Raw genomic sequence first — 19,737 nt, 5'->3', positions numbered from 1 at the left:
TTTACAAAATAAAATGAAAATGAAATTAAAATAAATTACAATTAAAATGAAAATCCTAATCTAATTGATCCATGTGCCTTTGAGTGATGATGTGGGCTTTGCTTGCTTTGGATTTGAGGAGAAATGGGTTTGGTTGGCCTTGATTCAATTTGGAGAGGAATTGAATTTAAATGGAATTTTGGTTGAATTTTGGCCCATGAGTGTTTGCTCCCAGGAGGCTGCTCTGCTCTTGTGGAGAGCAGAGCAGTGAGGCTTTGTATGGGGATCCAATTTGCGTGCCGAGGCTTGGAGAGGCACTAGGGGATTGCCCCGCCCTTGTGGAGAGCGGGGCAGTGGAGCTTCCAAGGGGAGGTACCCGGTTCAAGCCTTGGTGAAAGCACTCTACGCCAATTTTCTTGCATTTTCTCTCGGTGAGAGCACGACAATGCTCTCCAAGAGAGCACTCTGCTCTCCTTGAGAGCAGACTTCCTTGGTATCCTTGTGTCTCCCTCTTCGAGCCTTGGTGGAAGCACTTTGGTTTATTTTCGCTTATTTTTGGCCCTTAAGTATGCCTTTCCCTCATGCCTCAATTGTACGCCAAATATGGATTGCTATATATCGTTGGAAAGCTCTGAATGTCAGCTTTCTAACGCAACTGGAAGCACATCAATCGGACATCTGTAGCTCAAGTTATAGCCCTTTGAAGTAGGCATGGTCATGCTGTGAGCGCCCAGATTTTAACTTAGCGAAAATTTGCTTCCAACCTCACTTTGTTTCATCACGATATTGCCCTGCTCTTGGCAAGAACAGAGCAATGTGCGTGCTGGTTGCTTCCTTCTTTGATTTGGTCATGGGCCACGCTTTTAAAAGCGTGGCCTAAGGCTCCAAAGTGTGCTCCAACTTCAAAGTGTGCCCCAAAGCTCTTTTTTTCTCCTTTTTAGGTTATTTTGTGCTTCTTTGCTTCTTTTTCTTCTTATTTCCTACAAGATTTATAAATTTAAAAGATCAAGGAAATATTCTAATTAAGCACAAAAGAATGCAATATTTAAGCACTAATCATCAATTTCTTGTATGAAAAAGCATTGAAAAATAGGTATATGATGACTTGTCATCACAACACCAAACTTAAACCTTGCTTGTCCCCAAGCAAGAAAAGAATCATGCAATAAAGATTGACAATCCAAGGTAAGAAGAATAGCAACTCAATGTTCATGGTTAGCTAGTTTTCTAAGCATGCTACAATCACAAAAGAAATGTAAATGATTGATACTTCTATCTAGCTCAATTTATGAAATCTTTTCCTTATAATTTTTTCTTGAAACAAGCCTTTTGTTTTTCTTATTAGCTTCTCCTTTTGGGTGCTTTGCCCCATGAGTTAATAACAAAGCTACGACTTCTAAATGCTTTGTTTTCAAGTATTACCACTTGATACATAAGCACCACAAGCATTTAATTAGAGGACTTCATTAAGCTCATTTGTTTCTTTTCTTGACTCTCTAATCATTGATGCTCAGAGCCTTGAGCTTTGAGGGAGTGCTTTTGCACTTGAGCCTAGCCTTGACTTCTAAGTGTTTTGTTTTCAAGCATTTGGCTTGATACATAAACACCACAAGCACTTAACAAATAAATTGCCATTGGTACTCAGAGCCTTCAGCTTTCTCATTCTTTCCCTTTTTCTTTTCTTGCTTTAATTGTATTTGCTTCTTCAAGGTTTTCATGATTTCAAAATATTTCACAAAATGTACTAGATGAAAAACTTCAATTAAATAAAATCCAATGCAATTGAGCAACAATCAATCATACTAGCTTTCCAATACTTGTATGCACATGCTAAATTCTTCTTTAATTCCTTGTTTGTTTATGATCATGATGCTTTTTTGCTTTTGAATTCACAAAACTCAAGTTGGTAGTCATAATGTAACAACAACATATTTCAAATCAAATTCAAGCTATGCTTAGTCATAGCACACATGCATAAAGAGAATATAAAGACAATCATGCAATTTAAAGTGCTGAAAATAAATGAGAGGAAAAGGAACTTTACAACCTTGCAATTCATCTTCTCTATTGTTGTCATTTTCCTCCCATTCCTCTCCTTCCCAAACCAACTCAGAATGCTTGCTCATCCTCAAGCAATAATTAGAACAATGGCTATGGGGCTAGGATGGATCATGAATGTCTTACACAATGATATGTTAGTAGCACATGTGTTTTAAGCAAGCAAAATTAAAGATAACAATCAAGGCACAAGAGACAGAGACATTTTGATTGCATAGATGAGAAGGTGTGCACAATACATTGCATAAAAGATAAGTGGCACACCAAACTTAGTGTGACACTTTCACTTGGAATTAATGCAAGTATCTTGTAAGAATTAGAACCAAATTTTGTTGCATAGCAACACCAAACTTAGAATGCAACCATATGTCAATTTATTTGAACTAAAACTAAACAAAAGAAACTGTTATTTGTTAAATACAATCACCAAATGAAGAGTCTGTCATGAATAAGGATGTCTTGGTGATGTATTAACAAAAACAGTCAATAAGCAAACTAAATGAAAGCATTTTAAAACAGAAAAATGACTAAAGCAAGTAGAATGAGAAAGTGTCAAATTAAAAGAGAAAAATAAAACTGCAGAGGCATTATGATTATGCAGACAAGTAGTGTTGCTTGAATGATTTCCATAGAAAATAAGTGGCACACCAAACTTAGAATCTTGGTGTGTCACTTTCATTTTTGATTTGATGCAATCATCCAAAAAGATTGAAAATAATTTGTTGCAAGGCAACACCAAACTTAGAATGTAATCATATGCCAATTTATTGAAATTTAAACAAAGCATGGAGAAGAAATGTACCTACTGTCTACCTGTTCTTCACTTTCTTCCTCTTCTTCCAGTTTGTTAAGAGGAATGACTTCAAGGGAGGAGAAGTTTCAGCTATTGTCCCTTGTCTTGGCCTCTCCTCAGCAAGCTTCCTTTTGTAAATGGATTGATTGACCTTGCTTGCTGGACCAGGGACATGATTGGTGCTCTTGTTAGTTGCCTTCACTCCTTTGTATTCAAGACTTGGTTGCTGTATGTTTATTGGATTTTTCTCCTCATCAAAAGCCTTTTGAATTGGTTGTTCCATGAGCCCTTCCTCTTTGCACTTCTTTGCTTCAGTTGAGTGTGACTTCTCTTGAGTGTCTTCCTCACTTTCTTGCTCCTCCAATCCTTCCTTTGTACTCAAAATTTGACTTAATAGCTCTTTCAGGGAGGAGGTTTGTTTTTCTTTCCAAGATTTCTTCATCTCCTCTTCATATTTCTCAATCACAGATTCAAGTGTTAAGGGTCTTTGGTTCAGGGAGGTTTGTGGAGTTTGTGAGTTTTCATGTTCCTTTATCTCAAGTGGCTTCTGTGGATACACAGCTTCAGGTTCAAGTGCCTCCTTCTCCTCATCCTCCATTGAAATTTCAATTGATATAGGAACCTCTTCTTCCTCTTCTTCACTCACAGATTGTTCCTCATCCTTAACACTTGGTGATCCTGAATGAATCCTCCTTTGCTCTACATGCCCTTCTGTCTTCTTGAGGAGGAATTCTTGTTCTATCTAGTGTTGTTTTTGTTCTTCCATAAATTGTTCTTGTCTTTCCAATAATTCTCTAGACTTTTGAAGGGGATCCTCAGCTACTAGCTCAAAAGATGAAGGTTGAAAGTAATTTTGTGGTTGGTGAGATGAGTTGTATGGATCTTGGAGGGAATTTTGTGTTGAGGCATAATCAAATGATGAACACTCTTCCAAGTATGCTCTGGCAGCACAATCAAGTGATAATGTCCTTAAATAATTAGAATGTGAATCATTGCATTTTCCTTCCCAACCATCATTTGTGTACGTGCCATAATAGTATGAGTCACTTTGTGGCTCTGGAAAATAGTTCATTTCACTTGATTGTTCATACTCCTTCATTCCTTGTTGATACTCCCATCCACCATGAGGATAATGATATGAATCATTTTGTGGTGGTGGTTGGTATCCCTCATAATTCTCTTGCTCATCTTGGGGTTCTGAAGCAAATCTCCATGGATTGGAGTGCTCAGAATTTGTATTTTCTTGGTGATATTCCCAACCATCATTAGAATAATGACTTGAATCATATTGTGATGGCGGGCAATATTCCATGAAGTTTTTTTGACTAAAAGATGAGGTGAACTCCATTTGAATTTTGTAAAACACAACACCAATGAAAATTGAAATTACTCATATCAGAGATGAGTTTTGCTTAGTGAGGCAAAAACACAAACACCTTGCTTTCAACTTTAAAACAGAGAACAAAAAAAAGAAAATGCTTGATCTAGACTTCTAACCCACTTAATCATTGTTGATCTAATCAATCCCCGGCAACGGCGCCAAAAACTTGATGGTGTTTTTGTGGAAAAACGAATTTCCAAACACATAAATCTAACCGGAAAGTGTACCGGGTCGCATCAAGAAGTAATAACTCACTTAGAGTGAGGTCGATCCCACAAGGATTGATGGATCAAGCAACTTTAGTGGGTGATTAGTTTAGTCAAGCTAACATTGAGTGAATTGTGTGAAGTTGATCAACAGAAAGTAAAATTGCAGTGAATTAAAGGTGCAGAAGAATTAAATTGCTGAAACTTAAAGAGAGAGAAAGTAAAAGAGCTGAAACTTAAATTGCAAGAAAAGTGAATTGCTTGAAAAGTAAAGGGAGTTAGGGTGCTGGAAATTAAAGAAAGCAATGGATCTAAGGCAAGAAAAGTGAATTCAGATTTGCAGCAAGCTCAAAGGTAAAGTGTAGAATGTAAATGTGCAGGAAATATAAATTGGAAGCAATGCAACAGAAAGTAAAAATGCAGATGAAATAAAAGCAGCAGATGTAAACAGCAAGGAAAAATTTCTTGAAGGAGCAGAACATAAATGAACTCAGCTCAATTGCAAAATTAAAAAGACAAGTAAAGATCTCAGGGAATCAATGAGACTAGAAAACAAGTCTAGATCTCAATTCCTTCCTTGATCAAAGTAGAAAGCAGATTTAAGCAGAAAGAAAGATGAAAGCAGTAAGAGAGTTTTGATTCAAATCCTTAATTTCTTGAATTATGCAGAAGAACAAAGCAGAGATGTTGCAGATGGAGAATGAAAACAGAATTCCTTTCAATCTCAATCCAAATTCAAAACAGAAAGAAAAACTAAGAAAGAGAGCTCTCTACTACTACTCCTAATGCTCCCTAGTGGAGCTAGCCTTCTCTTTTGAAAATGAGAATGATGCCTTTATAAAGGCTTTTTACAAAATAAAATGAAAATAAAATTAAAACAAATTACAATTAAAATGAAAATCCTAATCTAATTGATCCATGTGCCTTTGAGTGATGATTTGGGCTTTGCTTGCTTTGGATTTGAGGATAAATGGGTTTGGTTGGCCTTGATTCAATTTGGAGAGGAATTGAATTTAAATGGAATTTTGGTTGAATTTTGGCCCATGAGTGTTTGCTCCCAGGAGGCTGCTCTTCTCTTGTGGAGAGCAGAGCAGTGAGGCTTTGTATGGGAATCCAATTTGCGTGCCGAGGCTTGGAGAGGCACTAGGGGATTGCCCTGCCCTTGTGGAGAGCGGGGCAGTGGAGCTTCCAAGGGGAGGTACCCGGTTCAAGCCTTGGTGAAAGCACTCCACGCCAATTTTCTTGCATTTTCTTTGGGTAAGAGCACGACAATCCACTCCAAGAGAGCACTCTGCTCTCCTTGAGAGCAGACTTCCTTGGTTTCCTTGTGTCTCCTTCTTTGAGCCTTGGTGGAAGCACTTTGGTTTATTTTCGCTTATTTTTTGCCCTTAAATATGCCTTTCACTCATGCCTCAATTGTACGCCAAATATGGATTGCTATATATCGTTGGAAAGCTCTGAATGTCAGATTTCCAACGCAACTAGAAGCACATCAATCAGACATTTGTAGCTCAAGTTATAGCCCTTTGAAGTAGGCATGGTCATGTTGTGAGCTCCCAGATTTTAACTTGGCGAAAATTTGTTTCCAACCTCACTTTGTTTCATCACGATATTGCCCTGCTCTTGGCAAGAGCAGAGCAATGTGCGTGCTGGTTTCTTCCTTCTTTGATTTGGTCATGGGCCACACTTTTAAAAGCGTGGCCTAAGGCTCCAAAGTGTGCTCCAACTTCAAAGTGTGCCCCAAAGCTCTTTTTTTCTCCTTTTTAGCTTATTTTGTGCTTCTTTGCTTCTTTTTCTTCTTATTTCCTACAAGATTTATAAATTTAAAATATCAAGGAAATATTCTAATTAAGCACAAAAGAATGCAATATTTAAGCACTAATCATCAATTTCTTGTATGAAAAAGCATTGAAAAATAGGTATATGATGACTTGTCATCACAATGTCCCTTTTTGTGAGCTAAATATCCTTTCTGAAAAATGATACTGGCGTTCCATGCCCTGCGGTGGCGTGGCACGCCCATTATAAAGCTCCAAGAACTTTTATCTGGATCAGCTAACTGACATGCCACGCCTGGCCTTGGCGTGCCACGCCCATAGTAAACTTCAAGGACTCTCCTCTGGAAAACATAGTTGTCGTGCCATACCCAGCAGTGGCGTGCCACACCCATATTGGAGCTTCAAGGATTCTCTTCTTGAAGACATAACTGGCATGCCACGCCACGTGGAACTTGGACATCCTTCCCTGGAGAACATAGCTGGCATGCCACACCCAGCAATGGCATGTCACACCCACTTTAAGACCTTGGTGTTTGCTTGAAGTGGCACACCCACACAAGCGCCCAGTCACCTTTGTTTGTTTTCTTCCTCTTTTGTTGCTCTTTTCACCTGAAATGCATGTAACTTATTTCAAAGCAATGTCCTATAAATTCATGATATAGCTTTTATCCATGCATTAAATCAATAAGAATCTATCACTTCTATGGCCCCTTTTTTATGAGAGAAAGAGGTAGATGATGCAAGTCATCAGAAGACCATGCCAAGCTTTAAGTATGGGGAGGTCGGTAACTGACTCTTGACGATAAAAACTCTCTCTCAACACCAATATTTTAATTTTCTTTTGTTAGATAGGATAACTTGCATGTTTTTTTAATTGCTTGCTGATGAGCGGATAATTTGTATGCTTTTTGGCATTGTTTTTAGTATATTTTTAGTATGATCTAGTTAGTTTTTAGTATATTTTTATTAGTTTTTAGTTAAAATTCACTTTTCTGGACTTTACTATGAGTTTGTGTGTTTTTCTGTGATTTCAGGTATTTTCTGGCTGAAATTGAGGGACATGAGCAAAAATCTTATTCAGAGACTCAAAAGGACTGCAGATGCTGTTAGATTCTGACCTCCCTGCACTCGAAGTGGATTTTCTGGAGCTACAGAAGCCCAATTGGCGCGCTCTCAACGGCGTTGGAAAGTAGACATCCTGGGCTTTCCAGCAATATATAATAGTCCATACTTTGCCCAAGATTTGATGGCCCAAACCGGCGTTCAAAGTCACCTCAAGAAATTCCAGCGTTAAACGCCGGAACTGGCACCTAATTGGGAGTTAAACGCCCAAACTGGCACTAAAGCTAGCGTTTAACTCCAAGGAGAGTCTCTACACGAAATTGCTTCATTGCTCAGCCCAAGCACACACCAAGTGGGCCCGAAAGTGGATTTTTATGTCATTTACTCATCTATGTACTAGTTTTCTATAAGTAGGACCTTTTACTATTGTATTAGGGGGCTTTTAGAGACTTTTGGGATAGCTATCTTTGTTCTTATGCTATCCTAGACCATTGGGAGGCTGGCCATTCGGCCATGCCTAGACCTTATGCTTATATATTTTCAACGGTGGAGTTTCTACACACCATAGATTAAGGTGTGGAGCTCTGCTGTACCTCGAGTATTAATGCAATTACTATTGTTCTTCCATTCAACTCCGCTTGTTCTTTGTCCAAGATATCACTTATTCTTCAACATGATGAAGGTGATGATTGACGCCCATCACCATTCTCACCCATGAACAAGGTGACTGACAACCATTCTTGTTCTACAAGCATCTGAGGCTTAGTGAATATCTCTTGGATTCTTTAAAAGGAATCTTCGTGGTATAGGCAGGACCTGATGGCGGCATTCAAGAGAATCCGGAAGGTCTAACCTTGTCTGTGGTATTCTGAGTAGGATTCAATGACTGAATGACTGTGACGTGCTTCAAACCTGTAACCTACTGGGCGTTAGTGACAGACGCAAAAGAGTGATTCTATTCCGGTAGGGGAGGGAACCAAACCGGTGATTGGCAGTACTGTGACAGAGTGCGTGCATTAGCTTTCACTGCGCGGATGGGAGGTAGCTGCTGACAACAGTGAGACCCTACACGAGCTTGCCATGGAAAGGAGTAAGAAGGATTGGATGAAGGCAGTAGGAAAGCAGAAAGACGGAAGGGAAGGCATCTTCATACGCTTGTCTGAAGCTCTTACACCAATGATATACATAAGTATCACTATCCTTATCTTTATATTATTTTCGTTCATCATCATATACATTTGAGTTTGCCTGACTAAGATTTACAAGATGACCATAGCTTGCTTCAATGCTAACAATCTCCGTGGGATCGACCCTTACTCACGTAAGGTATTACTTGGACGACCCAGTGCACTTGCTGGTTAGTTGTACGAAGTTGTGTAATGCCATGGAATTGAACCACCAAGTTTTTGGAGTTCATGACCAGGGATTATGAGAGTTGTGAAAAAGTATTGTTCACAATTTCGCGCACCAAGTTTTTGGCGCCGTTGCCGGGGATTGTTCAAGTTTTGAGCAAGCTTTTGGTAACAATGCCTGGGATTGTTCTAGTTTGGACAACTGACGGTTCATCTTGTTGCTTAGATTAGGTATTTATTTTTTTTTTCGAAATTCTTGAAGATGAATTCTAGAGTTTCATGATGATTTGTTGAAATCTGGCTGGCTGAGAAGCCATGTCTAATCTGATTGGACCGAGGTTTCAACTTATCACCACAAGAGCGTGTTGATTTTCATCAATTTTGCTTTTGGAGCGGTGATCTGCTAAGGCTTGGCTAACCTTTGGTCATGTCTAGTGTTTTGGACCGAAGCTTTCTTTGAAAGCTTGGCTGGCTGTGAAGCCATGTCTAATTCCTGGACCGGAGTCTTAGACTAGCATTGCACTGATTCCTGGAAATTCTCATTAAGAATTTTGATACCTTTTCCCACTTAATTTTCGAAAAATACAAAAAAAATTTACAAAATCATAAAAAAACCAAAAATATTTGATGTTTCTTGCTTTAGTCTAGTGTCTCATCTTAAGTTTGGTGTCAAATGCATGTTTTTGTTACATTTTTCGAATCCATGCATATATTTCTTGTTTTGATCTTTAAATTCTATTGACTTGAGTGTTCATGCGTCTCATATAGTGTCAGTAGCACACAAACTGCTAAGTTTGGTGTCTTGCATGCATTGTTAATTGATTCCTGTTGCATTTTGATTATTAAAAAATCCAAAAATATTTTTAATTTGTGTCTTTTCAAGTCAATGATACAAAGAATTGAAGATTCAGAACAAACTGCAGAGGAATTATACAGAAAAAGCTGAGCATTCAAAAATGCCCAGTGAAGAAGGCAGACTGGCGTTTAAACGCCAGCCAGGGTACCTGGTTGGGCGTTTAACGCCCAAAAAGGGTGCATTTTGGGCGTTAAACGCCAGAATGTATACCATTCTGGGCGTTTAACGCCAGGATGGTGCTAGGAGGAAGATTTTGTTTTCAAAATCAATTTTTTTCAAGTTTTCAAAGTTTTTCAAAACCAAATCTTTTTCAAATCATATCTTTTCAATCAAATGTTTTCAAAATCAATTTCTTTCCTTTTTCAAAGATACATACTAACAATTAATGATTTGATTGAACATTTTTTGCCTTTTCTATTAAGAAAGGTTTTATGTTTGAATCATATCTTTTCTTGTTAGGCAAGTCATTAATTTTTAAAATCACATCTTTTCAAATTGTTTTCAAATCATATCTTTTAAAATTGTTTTCAAATCATATTTTCTCAATCACATTTTTTTTAAACCAATCATATCTTCTTAACCACATCTTTTCCAAAATAGTTTTCAATCAAATCTTTTTAATTTCTAATTTCAAAATCTTTTTCAAAAATCACTTGATTTCTTTTTCACTATGAATTTTCGAAAATTATCAATCAAATTTTCAAAATGTTTTCAAAATCTTTTAATTGAATTTTCGAAAATCTTCTTCCCTCCTTCCCACATCCTTCTATTATGGAGTACCACTCCTTCTAAATGCACAATTCGAACCTTATCTAACTAAAGTTCGAATTCTTCTTCTCCTTCTTCTTACTATTTCTATTTTCCTCTGACACTTCAAGGAATCTCTATACTGTGACATAGAGGATTCCACAGTTTCTTTTTCTCTTCTCTTTCATATGAGCAGGAGCAGAGACAAAGGCATTCTTGTTGAAGCTGATCCTGAGCCTGAGAGAACCTTGAAGCGAAAGCTAAGAGAAGCTAGAGCACAACTCTCTGTTGAGGACCTGACCGAATTCTTCAAGGAAGAAGAACCCATGGCAGCCGAAAACAACAACAATGCCAACAATGCAAGGAAGGTGCTGGGTGACTTTACTGCACCTACTCCTGATTTCTATGGGAGAAGCATCTCTATCCCTGCCATTGGAGCAAACAACTTTGAGCTTAAGCCTCAATTAGTTTCTCTAATGCAACAGAATTGCAAGTTCCATGGACTTCCAATGGAAGATCCTCATCAGTTCTTAGCTGAATTCTTGCAAATCTGTGACACAGTCAAGACTAATGGGGTTAACCCTGAGGTCTACAGACTGATGCTATTCCCTTTTGCTGTAAGAGACAGAGCTAGAATATGGTTGGATTCTCAACCTAAAGAAAGCCTGGACTCTTGGGAAAAGCTAGTCAATGCCTTCTTGGCAAAGTTCTTTCCACCACAAAGATGGAGTAAGCTTAGAGTGGAAGTCCAAACCTTCAGACAGAAGGATGGAGAATCCCTCTATGAAGCTTGGGAAAGATACAAACAATTAATCAGAAGATGTCCCTCAGACATGCTTTCTGAATGGAGCATCATAGGTATTTTCTATGATGGTCTCTCTGAACTATCCAAGATGTCTTTGGATAGCTCTGCAGGAGGATCTCTTCATCTGAAGAAGACGCCTGCAGAAGCTCAAGAATTGATTGAAATGGTTGCAAATAACCAATTCATGTACACTTCTGAAAGGAATCCTGTGAACAATGGGACTAGTCAGAAGAAAGGAGTTCTTGAGATTGATACTCTGAATGCCATATTGGCTCAGAACAAGATATTGATTCAACAAGTCAATTTGATTTCTCAAAGTCTGTCTGGAATGCAAAATGCACCAAACAGTACTAAGGATGCTTCATCTGAGGAAGAAGCTTATGATCCTGAGAACCCTTCCATGGAAGAGGTGAATTACCTAGGAGAACCCTATGGAAACACCTATAATTCTTCATGGAGAAATCACCCAAACGTCTCATGGAAGAATCAAGAGAGACCTCAACAAGGTTTCAATAACAATAATGGTGGAAGAAACAGGTTTAGCAATGGCAAGCCTTTTCCATCATCTTCTCAGCAACAGACAGAGAGTTCTAAGCAGAATACTTCTGACTTAGCAACAATGGTCTCTGATCTAATAAAGACCACTCAAAGTTTCATGAATGAAACAAGGTCCTCCATCAGAAATTTGGAAGGACAAGTGGGTCAGCTGAGCAAGAAAGTTACTGAACTCCCTCCTAGCACTCTCCCAAGTAATACAGAAGAAAATCCAAAAGGAGAGTGCAAAGCCATAGACATGGCCGAATATGGAGAAGAAAGAGAGGAGGAGGACGCCACTGAGGAAGACCTCAGTGGGCGTGCACTAACCTCCTCTGAGTTCCCCAATGAGGAACCATGGGAATCTGAGGCTCAAATTGAGACCATAGAGATTCCATTGGACTTACTTCTGCCATTCATGAGCTCTGATGAGTATTCTTCCTCTGAAGAGGATGAGTATGTCACTGAAGAGCAAGTTGCTAAATACCTTGGAGCAATCATGAAACTAAATGACAAGTTATTTGGAAATGAGACTTGGGAGGATGAACCTCCCTTGCTCACCAAAGAACTGGATGACTTGTCTAGGCAGAAACTGCCTCAAAAGAGGCAGGATCCTGGGAAGTTTTCTATACCTTGTACCATAGGCACCATGACCTTCAAGAAGGCCTTGTGTGACTTAGGGTCAAGTGTAAACCTCATGCCCCTCTCTGTAATGGAGAAATTAGGAATCTTTGAGGTGCAAGCTGCAAGAATCTCATTAGAGATGGCAGACAATTCAAGAAAACAAGCTCATGGACTTGTAGAGAATGTTTTGGTGAAGATTGAAGACCATTACATCCCTACTGATTTCATAGTCCTAGAGACTGGGAAGTGCATGGATGAATCCATCATCCTTGGCAGACCCTTCCTAGCCACAGCAAAAGCTGTGATTGATGTTGATAGAGGAGAGTTGATCATTCAAGTGAATGGAGAATCCTTGGTGTTTAAGGCCCAAGGACATCCCTCTATCATCATGGAGAGGAAGCATGAAGAGCTTCTCTCAAAACAGAGCCAAGCAGAGCCCCCACAGTCAAACTCTAAGTTTGGTGTTGGGAGGCCACAACCAAACTCTAAGTTTGGTGTTAAACCCCCACATTCAAACTCTAAGTTTGGTGTTGGGAGGTTCCAACACGGTTCTGAGTATTTCTGAGGCTCCATGAGAGTCCTCTGTCAAGCTAATGACATTAAAGAAGCGCTTGTTGGGAGGCAACCCAATGTTTTATAGTTAACTATTTCCTTTTGTTATTTTATCTTTTTTGTAGGTTGATGATCATAAGAAGTCACAAAAACAATGAAGAAAGCAAAAACAGAATGAAAAACAGGAAGAAAAACAGCACACCCTGGAGGAAGAAGCTGCTGGCGTTTAAACGCCAGTAAGCCTAGCAGTTGGGCGTTTAACGCCCAGTCTGGCACCATTCTGGGCGTTTAACGCCAGAAAGGGGCACCAGACTGGCGTTAAACGCCAGAAAAGGGCAACAACCTGGCGTTAAACGCCAGGAATGGGCACCAGCCCGGCGTTTAACGCCAGAAATGGCTCAAAACGTGATTTTGAGCAACATTTGGTGCAGGGATGACTTTTCCTTGACACCACAGGATCTGTGGACCCCACAGGACCCCACCACCACTCTCTCTCTTCTTCCCCCATTCACCAATCACCTCAATACCTCTTCCCCAAAAACCCTTCACCTATCAAATCCCATCTTTCTCTTCACCACTCACATCCACCCTTCATAAATCCCCACCAACCTCACCCTTCAAATTCAAACCACTTTCCCTCCCAAACCCACCCTCAATGGCCGAACCATTACCCCCCCCCCCTCTCTCCTATATATACCCTTCTTCAACCCTTCATTTTCACACAACCTAAACACCCCTTCTTTCCCTTCTTGGCCGAACACACCATCTTCTCCCTCTTCCTCATTTCTTCTTCTTCTACTCTCTTCTTTCTTTTTTTGCTCGAGGACGAGCAAATATTTTAAGTTTGGTGTGGTAAAAGCGTTGTTTTTTCGTTTTCCATAACCATTTATGGCATCCAAGGCCGGAGAAACCTCTAGAAAGAGGAAAGGGAAGGCAAAAGCTTCCACCTCCGAGTCATGGGAGATGGATAGATTCCTCTCAAGGGTGCATCAAGACCACTTCTATGAAGTTGTGGCCTTGAAGAAGGTGATCCCCGAGGTTCCCTTTTCACTCAAAAAGAGTGAATATCCGGAGATCCGCCATGAGATCCGAAGAAGAGGTTGGGAAGTACTCACCAACCCCATTCAACAAGTCGGAATCTTGATGGTTCAAGAGTTCTATGCCAATGCATGGATCACCAAGAACCATGACCAAAGTGTGAACCCGAATCCCAAGAATTATCTCACTATGGTTCGGGGGAAATACTTGGATTTTAGTCCGGAGAGTGTGAGGGTGGCGTTCAACTTGCCTATGATGCAAGGAGATGAGCATCCTTACACTAGAAGGGTCAATTTTGATCAAAGGTTGGACCAAGTCCTCACAGTCATATGTGAAGAGGGCGCAAAATGGAAGCAAGATTCAAGAGGAAAGCCGGTTCAATTGAGAAGGCATGACCTCAAGCCCGTGGTTAGAGGATGGTTAGAGTTCATACAACGCTCAATCATTCCCACTAGCAACCGTTCCGAAGTTACCATAGACCGGGCCATCATGATCCATAGCATCATGATTGGAGAAGAAGTGGAAGTTCATGAGGTTATAGCCCAAGAACTCTACAAAGTGGCGGACAAGACCTCCACTTTGGCAAGGTTAGCCTTCCCTCATCTCATCTGTCACCTCTGTTATTCAGTTGGAGTTGACATAGAAGGAGATACCCCCATTGATGAGGACAAGCCCATCACCAAGAAAAGGATGGAGTACACAAGAGACCCCTCTCACCATGAGATCCCTGAGATTCCTCAAGGGATGCACTTTCCTCCACAAAATTATTGGGAGCAAATAAACACCTCCCTAGGAGAGTTGAGTTCCAACATGGGACAACTAAGGGTGGAGCATCAAGAACACTCCATCATCCTTCATGAAATTAGAGAAGACCAAAGAATAATGAGGGAGGAGCAACAAAGACAAGGAAGAGACATTGAGGAGCTCAAGCACTCCATAGGACCTTCAAGAGGAAGGAAGAGCCGCCATCACTAAGGTGGACCCGTTCCTTGATTTCCTTGTTCTTTATTCTTCTGTTTTTCGAATTTTTGTGCTTATGTTTATCCATGTTTGTGTCTTGTGATCATTAGTGTCTTAGTGTCTATGCCTTAAAGTTATGAATGTCCTATGAATCCATCACCTCTCTTAAATAAAAACGTGCTTAATTGAAAAGGAAAGAGTTGCATGAATTCTGAATTTTATAATAGTTTAATTATTTTGATGTGGTGGCAACACTTTTGTTCTCTGAATGTATGCTTGAACAGTGCATATGTCTTTTGAATTTGTGGTTCATGAATGTTGGCTCTTGAAAGAATGATGAAAAAGGAGACATGTTACTGAGGATCTGAAAAATCATTAAAAATGATTCTTGAAGCAAGAAAAAGCAGAAAAAAAAAAGAGAAAAAGCAAACGAAAAAAAAAACAAAAAAAAACAAAAAAAAAAAAAAAAAAAAAACCGAAAAAAAAAGAGAAAGAAAAAGAAAAAAATAAAGTTGTGATCCAAGGCAATAAGAGTGTGCTTAAGAACCCTGGACACCTCTAATTGGGGACTTTAGCAAAGCTGAGTCACAATCTGAAAAGGTTCACCCAATTATGTGTCTGTGGCATGTATGTATCCGGTGGTAATACTGGAAGACAGAGTGCTTTGGGCCACGGCCAAGACTCAAGAAATAGCTATGTTCAAGAATCATCATACCTTACTAGGAGAATCATTAACACTATCTGGATTCTGAGTTCCTAAAGAAGCCAATCATTCTGAATTACAAGGGATAGAGTGAGATGCCAAAACTGTTCAGAGGCAAAAAGTTGAAAGCCCCGCTCATCTAATTGATACTGATCTTCATAGATGTTTTTGGAGTTCATTGCATATTCTCTTCTTTCTATCTTATTTGACTTTCAGTTGCTTGGGGACAAGCAACAATTTAAGTTTGGTGTTGTGATGAGCGGATAATTTGTATGCTTTTTGGCATTGTTTTTAGTATATTTTTAGTATGATCTAGTTAGTTTTTAGTATATTTTTATTAGTTTTTAGTTAAAATTCACTTTTCTGGACTTTACTATGAGTTTGTGTGTTTTTCTGTGATTTCAGGTATTTTCTGGCTGAAATTGAGGGACCTGAGCAAAAATCTGATTCAGAGACTCAAAAGGACTGCAGATGCTGTTAGATTCTGACCTCCCTGCACTCGAAGTGGATTTTCTGGAGCTGCAGAAGCCCAATTGGCGCGCTCTCAACGGCGTTGGAAAGTAGACATCCTGGGCTTTCCAGCAATATATAATAGTCCATACTTTGCCCAAGATTTGATGGCCCAAACCGGCGTTCAAAGTCACCTCAAGAAATTCCAGCGTTAAACGCCGGAACTGGCACCTAATTGGGAGTTAAACGCCCAAACTGGCACTAAAGCTAGCATTTAACTCCAAGGAGAGTCTCTACACGAAATTGCTTCATTGCTCAGCCCAAGCACACACCAAGTGGGCCCGGAAGTGGATTTTTATGTCATTTACTCATCTATGTACTAGTTTTCTATAAGTAGGACCTTTTACTATTGTATTAGGGGGCTTTTAGAGACTTTTGGGATAGCTATCTTTGTTCTTATGCTATCCTAGACCATTGGGAGGCTGGCCATTCGGCCATGCCTAGACCTTATGCTTATGTATTTTCAACGGTGGAGTTTCTACACACCATAGATTAAGGTGTGGAGCTCTGCTGTACCTCGAGTATTAATGCAATTACTATTGTTCTTCCATTCAACTCCGCTTGTTCTTTGTCCAAGATATCACTTGTTCTTCAACATGATGAAGGTGATGATTGACGCCCATCACCATTCTCACCCATGAACAAGGTGACTGACAACCATTCTTGTTCTACAAGCATCTGAGGCTTAGTGAATATCTCTTGGATTCTTTAAAAGGAATCTTCGTGGTATAGGCAGGACCTGATGGCGGCATTCAAGAGAATCCGGAAGGTCTAACCTTGTCTGTGGTATTCTGAGTAGGATTCAATGACTGAATGACTGTGACGTGCTTCAAACCTGTAACCTACTGGGCGTTAGTGACAGACGCAAAAGAGTGATTCTATTCCGGTAGGGGAGGGAACCAAACCGGTGATTGGCAGTACTGTGACAAAGTGCGTGCATTAGCTTTCACTGCGCGGATGGGAGGTAGCTGCTGACAACAGTGAGACCCTACACGAGCTTGCCATGGAAAGGAGTAAGAAGGATTGGATGAAGGCAGTAGGAAAGCAGAAAAACGGAAGGGAAGGCATCTTCATACGCTTGTCTGAAGCTCTTACACCAATGATATACATAAGTATCACTATCCTTATCTTTATATTATTTTCGTTCATCATCATATACATTTGAGTTTGCCTGACTAAGATTTACAAGATGACCATAGCTTGCTTCAATGCTAACAATCTCCGTGGATCGACCCTTACTCACGTAAGGTATTACTTGGACGACCCAGTGCACTTGCTGGTTAGTTGTGCGAAGTTGTGTAATGCCATGGAATTGAACCACCAAGTTTTTGGAGTTCATGACCAGGGATTATGAGAGTTGTGAAAAAGTATTGTTCACAATTTCGCGCACCACTTGCATTTAGGTACTTCTTGGTTGAAGTGATAATTTCTTATCCAAGAAACTATTTTAGGGTATTTCACTTGTTTGAATTAAAATTTTGTTGAACTTTCTTGAAGAAATTTAATTTTGAACATGGTTTTAGAGCTCTAACAAACAAGCCTTGTGAGCTTTTTGAACCTATTTGATTGGTTGCATCTATCAATCAATGTTTTTTCGTGTGTGTTCTCTCTAAAATTATGATCTTTATCTTGCTTGATTCTATATTTTCACTGTTTGATGTATGCATGCACTTATATGATTGAGGCCTTTGTTTCGCTATAGCTCACATACCTATATGGCCTTACTCTTTCATTACCCTTTGCAACCTAATGTAGAGCCTATTATACCCCCATTTATTCTTTATTTTTGCACATCATTAACTCTAAGCGAAAAATAATAAATGTCCCTAATTTGAATCCTTGGTTAGCTTAGACTAGTGAGAGTCCATATGAATTAAGTGTGGAGAATTTGGGTTTGGGGAATACTTCGTTTGGGAAATGGGTATTTTATAGTCTTATATGAAAAGGTGAAAATAGTGTTGGCACTTGTTCATGCATCCAACACATTAATCATATGCATTAACTCATTTCATAAAAAAAGAAGAAAAGGGGAAAAAGAAAAGAAAAAGAAAAAGCAATAAAAAGGGGACAAAATGCCCCAAGGTAAATAATTGAATTAATGCATGTGATTTGTACTCAAAAGATATCAAGGTGCATGAAATTGTGGAAAAATAATCAACGGGTATTTAGAATTTGCATTGTAATGACATGGAAGTTTAGGTTAACCAAGGATTCAGATTTTAGTCCACTTAACCAAATACATTCCTACATTGACCCTAACCCCATTACAACCCTTGAAAAGCCCTCTTAATATGTGTATTTGTGCATTAAATTTTTGTTGATTGGTAGAAGAAGAGCAAGCCGTAGAAATCAAAATTAGTAGAGAACCGAGGAACCGACCCTCAAACACTAAAGTGTTAGAGTGTATACATTTCCAGTGAGGGTTCAATGCTCGATTCTTTGTTCCCGGCTTTCATGAGCTTTTTTCTTGCAAGTCTACTTGTAATTCATTTTGAGATTTAAATTAGTGGAATCCAGTTTATGTTTGTTCATGGAGAATTTGTTTACTTTTAACAAAGTAGGTAGAAGCATTTAGCATGTAGTCGCATCCTTATAGATAAATTGCATTGCATAAGTCTCACCATTTTCCCTTCACTCTTTTAGCTCACCTGAGCTTAGCATGAGAAAATGCTAATGTTTAAGTGTGGGGAGATTTGATACACCACTATTTTATGATATATTTTGGACTTAATTGAGTGGGTTTCGCCAACTACTCTCACACTTATTCATGTAAATTGCATGTTTTTAAATTCCCTTCCTAATTTTGTGCTATGATTGAAAACATGCTTCCCAAGCCTTTAAATTGCTAATTTTAATCCTCTGTTATTACCATTAGATGTCGTGATATATGCGTTAAGTGATTACAGAATTTATAGAGTAGGAATGGCATAGACGATGAAGAGGAAGCAAACTAAAGTGGAAGGAACACAAGAATTTGAAGATTTAAGAAGCTGGAGGAGACGCCCATGTATGGCTGACGCGTATGCGTGATCAAGCCATTTTTCACTAACGCGTACACGTGACTGATGCGTACGCGTGACCAAGAGTGTCAACCACTAATGCATACGCGTGACTGATGCGTACGCGTGACCTTGTGTAGAGCCCACCGACGAGTACGCGTGGCTGACGCGTATGCGTGATGAGCGTCACGTGCTACAATTAACAGAACTTGCTATGAGCGATTTTTGGGCTGATTTGGACCAAGTTTCATTCCTGAAAATGTAGAGTAGAGGCTGGGATAGAGCTAAGACTGAGGACACAACACACTTTAGCTTAGTTTTTTATTAGTTTTGAATTCTAGTCAGAGAAACTCCTACTTCTTTCTAAGGTTTTTGGCAATATTAGTTTTGCTTTGAATTAGATCTTGAGAGAGCTGCTGCTACCTTCAATTGGAGTTATCTTTCTTATAGTTTTCTTCTCTGGTTCCTTTATTACTCTTTTACATCTGATTATTTTGAATTCATGTTTGGAACTTGTTATGATTGAATTTTGTTAATGCATTGAGTTATTTCCACATCAAGTGTTATTGCTTATTGTGTTCTTGTTAATTATTTTTAGTGGGAATTTGAATTGAATCATTTTCCTATTTATTATCATGTCTTTTATCTTTGTTCACCAAGTGTTAGAGGAAATATCATCCAATATCATGGAGTAGATTTCCTTGCTTGGTTGGCGGTTGATAATTGGAGCCACTTGAATTGTTATACTCAAGTATTAATTTGTAATTAGAAATCACCAAGTAGCTTGAAACTCACCAACT

At 39.2% G+C, this 19,737-nt stretch overlaps 1 non-coding gene across 1 annotated transcript; it reads right to left on the bottom strand.

The window, feature by feature from the left end:
• Positions 1-10,943: 10,943 nt before the first annotated feature.
• Positions 10,944-11,051, bottom strand: LOC130984248 (small nucleolar RNA R71). Its single transcript, XR_009088194.1, has one exon. It is a non-coding gene; the product is annotated as a small nucleolar RNA R71 (small nucleolar RNA).
• Between the last annotated feature and the right edge of the window lie 8,686 nt (positions 11,052-19,737).

This window comes from Arachis stenosperma, chromosome 5 (genome assembly GCF_014773155.1).
Source record: "Arachis stenosperma cultivar V10309 chromosome 5, arast.V10309.gnm1.PFL2, whole genome shotgun sequence".
Classification (NCBI taxonomy): Eukaryota; Viridiplantae; Streptophyta; class Magnoliopsida; order Fabales; family Fabaceae; genus Arachis; species Arachis stenosperma.
Note: the sequence above shows the minus strand (reverse complement) of the source record. Positions and strands in the feature narration are given on the sequence as shown.